This window comes from Patella vulgata, chromosome 5, assembly GCF_932274485.2.
Source record: "Patella vulgata chromosome 5, xgPatVulg1.2, whole genome shotgun sequence".
Lineage (NCBI taxonomy): Eukaryota > Metazoa > Mollusca > Gastropoda > Patellidae > Patella > Patella vulgata.
The window spans coordinates 27,115,568-27,121,944 of NC_065883.2; the positions used below are offsets into that span (position 1 = coordinate 27,115,568).

Here is a 6,377-nt window from a genome sequence, read left to right on the forward strand (position 1 = left end):
CAGAAGAATATTACTCTGCATATTAAAACATAAATATATGAATAAAAAGACCCAACGAAAACGATCAATAATTATTTGGGAATTCCTGCAAGAGGTTACGTAATATCATTGCTAGAAAGTTCAACGGCCCACGAGCAAATAGCAATATGGTATCTCCCTTTATTTATTATATTATAAATTTACAAAGTGTTGTAACTTAAAAAGAGTAATTAGCAATACAATAAAATGGTTAATATACAATATATGAATATTACATATTCATGAAGGAAATGCCAAGAAATATAGACTCGCCTATATCAAACCACTTGGGTTTTCTCTGGGTCATCCGGTTTATCCCGTACTAAAAAAAACCCTAGGCGCAAATGAATTGCTGAAATGAAATTGCACCATATGTTACTCCCGAAATGACCTAGTTTGTTTCGAGTCCAAGTTCTCCCACTCTATCTATCTCTCTCTGTTACAAACATACTTGACTAGCTGTATTACAGAAATTGCATTGTGTATATAAATAGAACAAACGTAATCGATATTATAATATATGAAGGCGGGTCTGTCTGGATATTACCATTGAAAATCCCATGTTTGTACATGATACAGTGATTTTGCTGGGTATTCCTGCAAGAACTTATTTGTAATATTTCTGAAAAAACCTTTTTTACAGGTGTATTGTTCATTTTTTTTTTTTACAATTTGTAATAATAAAGGTATTCGTCATGTGTTTTTTTTAAAGCTCACGACATCTATAGTTAGCGGGTATTTCAGCGAGTTTTGTTTTGGAAATCCAAAACTTACTACATCCATCAAAGACATTTCGAGAACATTTTCTTAATTGGGAATTCCTCCAAAAATCATATAAATATAAGGATTGCTTTCAGAAAGCTCAGTTGCTTTAAGTTAAATTCTTCGACAACAACACATTATAAAAACTACAACATGGGTTACGATCCTTATAAAAAAGTAAGTGTGCTATCATTAATAATGAATTTGATATGAACGACTATTTTGTAATGTTTGCCTAAAATACCATGTTTAAATTTACTATTGTTAGGGTAGTCATATTTCTAATGTCTTTCTTATGTCGTGATATATTATATTGTGTGTTTTTCTTCTCTTTTTTCCTTTTATTTATAAAACGTATTTTTCTTCAAAGCGAGGTAAATCCTGAACGCTGATTACGGATCGACGCTAAACGTGATACATGCTTATTATAAAACGGAATGATTGTTTTTATTTTAGTGTAAATGTGATTGATTGCAAATACATTTTTTGTACTTTGATAAGCTGTAAAATCTTTTATTCTATAATCAAACCTGTTTGACTAAATACAAGTTTTTTTAAAATACATTTTTTTTACAGGAGGTCCCGGCTAACTCGGGATGTTTTCCGGGAGATGTTCAAGTTGAAACGAAACTTGACGGAAAGAAATGTATACGTAATTTACAAGTCGGAGAGGAGGTTAAGGTTATGTTCGAGGATGGGAATATCGGATTTTCTGAAGTATGGACAATGGCCCATAAAGACACAGAGTCCACGGCCTGTTATCTACATATTCAAACCGAAACAAAGAAACTGACCATTAGCCATCTTCATTTCATACCTGTTACAGATCAAAATAATTCCACGGTTGTTTATAAAATGGCTAAAGACGTAGAGGTATGTAGTGATTTTTATAAACAAATTTTATGTTCATATATTTTGTCTCTTTTAAAAAGAAAATAAATTTATGTAATATAGCGAGCACAAGCAGTGTAGATCCCATTTTAAACTTGCATGACTCTTGAATTGAATATTTAAACGTCTCTATCACAGCAATTGTGGGCATATTTGTCTCTGATTTTGCACACAGTAAAATAATCTATAATATTCTAGGTAGTCAAATGAGAGAGAGAGAGAGAGAGCGAGAGAGAGAGAGAGAGAGAGGTTTAACGTCCACTCGACACAATTTTAATTGGTTCAATTTTATTTTAATACTTCACTTGCGTGTAGGGATCTTTAGCAGTGGGAGGAAACCGAAGGACCCGGAGAAAACCCACGATATTGGACAGGCGACCCTACTCCTTGTCACGTACAACCGGGGAATCGAAAGTTAAATTAGTACTTTATTGTCGCGGACAAACTGGCAATTTCCACCGTAGGTCTATTTCTGTATTTGTTATTCTCGCACACTGAACTATGGGATCCTGAGTAAATTAATTAATATTTTTTATTTTAGGTAGGAGACCACCTTATTACGGTTAATAAAGAAAGTAGAACGACCGAAACCGTAATGAAGATCGAAGAGGTGGAGTCAACGGGAATATTCGCCCCGTTCACTATTAATGGGTTTATACTCGTTAACGGTGTTCACACATCAGTGTATGCGGAAGTGGATCCAGATTTAGCGCATTCTGCCCTGGCACCTTTCCGAGAAAAATACTACATCACACCAAATGATGAAATGGAAGACTTCCTCAAACCAAACGAAAATGGCGTACCAGCGATCTTTGCAGAGGCTTTTATAATGTTGAAGCAGTTAGTACCCTCGTATTAAAAATTTTTCATTCTGCCAATAAAATATATTTTTTTTTAAATCAAAATTTGTTATGTTTCATCCGACAGTTAAAGCCACCCTTGTCCGCCAGTCCTTATTGTAAGCGTTCAAAAGGTTCGAGTTTTCGAGTTGAGGTCCCTGTTGTCTTAGTGACCGAAACATTGTAATGCTCTAGAGGTCAGATCAACTACTGTTAAATTAAATGTTGTCGCCCTGGTCCCTGGATGGATATTTTGCCGCTCTGGTAAAGAGAAATGAAATGAAATGAAATGGGGTTTAACGTCCTACTGTTCTGCTCCTAAACTGGGCTAATGAAGACGGGGATACGCCATAGAGTGTGCTATGAGGGAAATTTTGCCCGGGCAGCGGCGCTACGTCCTACTCTTATATCGAATTCCAACTGCCAAGGGATCTTTTACGTGCACGCCAATGTGTACGCGGGACCTCGGTTTTTCGTCCCATCCGAACAACTAAATACACAGACACCACCCATGACTAGTGAGAAGGGGTTTAAAAAAAGTCAACGGTTCTTCACGGCAAACACCAGAATTCGAACCCGGGACATTCAGGCTGAGAGGCTAGAGTCTCTGTAGGTGACCAGTAGGTGGCGGCGTCTGGTAATTACGATATTCAAAAAAAGATTAACGCTAACACATTCAATGGACCATAAACAAGTTTGTAAAGCATAATAAAATGATTTCGTTGGGGTTTTTTTTTGCTAGACTGGTAGAATTTCTAAATAATATTATATCTGAAATATTACAATTATTTACGAATGATTGGTTAAGTAGCATTGTTATTCATGCCATTCGTCCAAACAGAAGGTTAGGAAGGACTTCAAAGGGTTTTTCCTTTTCAAAGGTCAACAAAATATAAACATAGAGCTTATCTCACCCTTTAATTACATTTCTAGATTTCCCTTATTTGGGAATTCCTCCAAAAATCATATAAAGCCCTTGAAATATTTAAGCACTAAGTCAACAAAGTATAAACATAGAGCTTATCTCATCCTTTAATTACATTTCTAGATTTCCCTTATTTGGGAATTCCTCCAAAAATCATATAAAGCCCTTGAAATATTTTAGCACTAAGTAATCGAACATTAATGGAGCCAAGTCTTTAACTTAATATCGTCCACGGTGTTCGACATTGAAAACACGCCCTTTTGGTCAATTTAAATCAACATTGATGTTGTTATCTAACCGTGAAAAGTTAATATTCAATATTTAAGACAAATGAAATTTTAGAATGTTTTTGAGGGCAAGTTCTATGACGCGACTCGATGAGCGAGGCTAAACATACCCCATGTAGGAAAATACTACCGGTGCAATCTAATTAAAATATAGATCTGTATTTCGTTTCGTTTTTTATACTTTCGATGGCCTACACTACATGTAGTAAAGACAAATAAAATCGAAATTTTGAACTATAAAAACGAAACGAAATTGGATCTGTGTTTTAATCAGATTGCTACCGGTGTAGACTAGAATAATCAGAGTCATTCAATTCAGACTCTTCGCGTATTTCGTCGAACATAACTGATTAGAAATTACAGTAAAACAATAAGCGATTGAATGTAAATCAGTTTATACATGTATACATTCATATTATATTATTATATGCTTTGCGACCCATTCGTGCCCATTTCTAAGTGCCAAAGAACAGCGATTTAGCTCCTTTAAGTAGAATTCTCCATCACGCTTTTCGTTTCAGAAGAGTAAGTAATTCTAAAATGTAATTATTTTGTTATGGTTGAAAATAAGTAAAAATTTAACTAATTTAAACATACATTATGCAAGAGCTAAATCTACCTATTGCAGGTATTTCTTTAGGCCTGAAATGTTATCGAAATTATTAATTAGACATTAATTAACTTATCCAGACCATAATCAACTCGATATCATCGCTAGCCTGCGATTTGCTGCTCGACTTCCATTCATGATTTAAACATGAATTGGATAATCGGGACTATGTGGGTTTTTTTTTTTATCGTACCGACTTTAGAAATGATGGTCGAGGCTAGGTCGGAAATTCAATCGCTAAAGTCTCTCTTCAGAGTGGATCAATTTGACTGAAATTTTCAGCAAATTCCCTTTACATTATCTAGCTGTTAACTATTATATAGTGAGAACTGTCAGCTCTTTATCTAATCTCCCATAATGTATCTTTAAGATAACGTCTTGATAATAAGTAAACCTCGCATAAGTCGGATTCGTATAAGTCGGATCTTCGTTCAACTCGGATAAAATCGTTTGGACCCTTTGATCCTGCACATTTTTATTATTAAATTTCTTCGCGTAAGTCGGATTCCCAAGTCGGATCTTCGCTGAACTCGAATTAAAATGTTCGGTCCATTTCATCTAGTTCCGGCATTTTTCCTTCGCCCCTAGTGGGATCGACAGTATGATCACAACATGCTGTTAAAAATACGTCCCCCTCGGTCAAAGGGCCTGGCTTACGCCATTGAAATCCAAATACAGGTCAACTCACAATTTGCGGAAGTCGACCATATAAGACGAAACGAAATTGAAGTTTTTGAAAAAAAAATTCGATTGTAATTAGGCTAGGTAAAGCAATAATTGACTGAAGTTTCTCAGCTTTTCAACGATTTTCCCCACCCCAGCTTACCTAAACTTCGTTTCGTCTTATATGGCCGAGCCACGAAAATCCGTACGCCACCCCACATCTAGGCCTCAATGGCGTCCGCCAAAGTCGTTAAGCAGAACAGGACGCATAACAGCATGTTGTGTTGCACATACTGACTCTCAGTGCCGGACTGATGGGCCGAAGGCAATCCTGTCAGGTCATTGACCAAGGCCCACACAAGTACGCGCCGTAGTCGCGTCACGCCACCCCACATCTAGACCTCAATGGCGTCCGCCAAAGTCGTTTAGCAGAACAGGACGCATAACAGCATGTTGTGTTGCACATACTGACTCTCAGTGCCGGACTGGTGGGCCGAAGGCACACCTGTCAGGTCACTGACCAAGGCCCACACAAGTACGCGCCGTAGTCGCGTCACGACCGCGGCGAAGGCGCGCGGGCGTCTGAGAGGGGTCTGGGGGGGGGGGGGATGTCTCTCGCCAGAAAAATTTTGAAAATTGACAACCGCAAACCCATTTTTCAAGCATTTCTGACCAAGGCACTCTTGTAGTACATTTCTTTTTTTGTGTAGTTTGTCAGTCATTTTTTTCCTATCTTTTCTTTCTCCTGTCCTGTGTCCTGTCCTCCACTTCCTTTTCTTTCCTCCCCCTCTCCTTTCTTTCTCTTTTCTTTTTTCTTTTTTCTTTCTCTTTTTTCTTTTTTCTTTATGGGCTTAGGCCCACTTTTTTTTTAATGAGCTTAGGCCCACCTGTCACAGACAGGTGGACAGGTGGGCCCAGTCCGGCACTGCTGACTCTAGCGAGGTAAGCAAGGTCTTCTGTTCTCACTTTAATGTTCTTTTACATTCCATTGTCTATAGGATGAAATTCTATAGTATTCTACAGAATTTTGGGGGCCTGTAGGAAATAATGGCCCCAAATATTCTGTAGTGCAAATCCATAATTTTTCCTACAGATTTATGCTAAAATTTATAAAAGAAAAATAAAGTATTCTATAGTGTTTTATGATGTAAATTCTATATAGTTATCTTTTTGTCTTTAATCAAGTTTTGTGAACAGACTGCACAGTTGTCCCACTGTATCCATTTTCTTGTTAATACTAACTTCTATGGAGTTGTTATACATGTACATTCAATTTAAAAATTTAAAATTCAGTCAATGAACAAACAGTTTTCTTTTGGATCAACTTTAATCAATCCGTTAGCTAACGGATAATGAAATTGACTTTCCAGCAACAGAAATTT

General features: G+C 36.8%; 1 long non-coding RNA gene across 1 annotated transcript; it reads left to right on the plus strand.

Annotated features, from left to right (window-relative positions):
• Positions 1-833: 833 nt before the first annotated feature.
• LOC130013040 (uncharacterized) lies at positions 834-2,570 on the plus strand. Its single transcript, XR_008788322.1, has 3 exons — positions 834-957; positions 1,357-1,653; positions 2,213-2,570. It is a non-coding gene; the product is annotated as an uncharacterized LOC130013040 (long non-coding RNA).
• Positions 2,571-6,377: the final 3,807 nt, after the last annotated feature.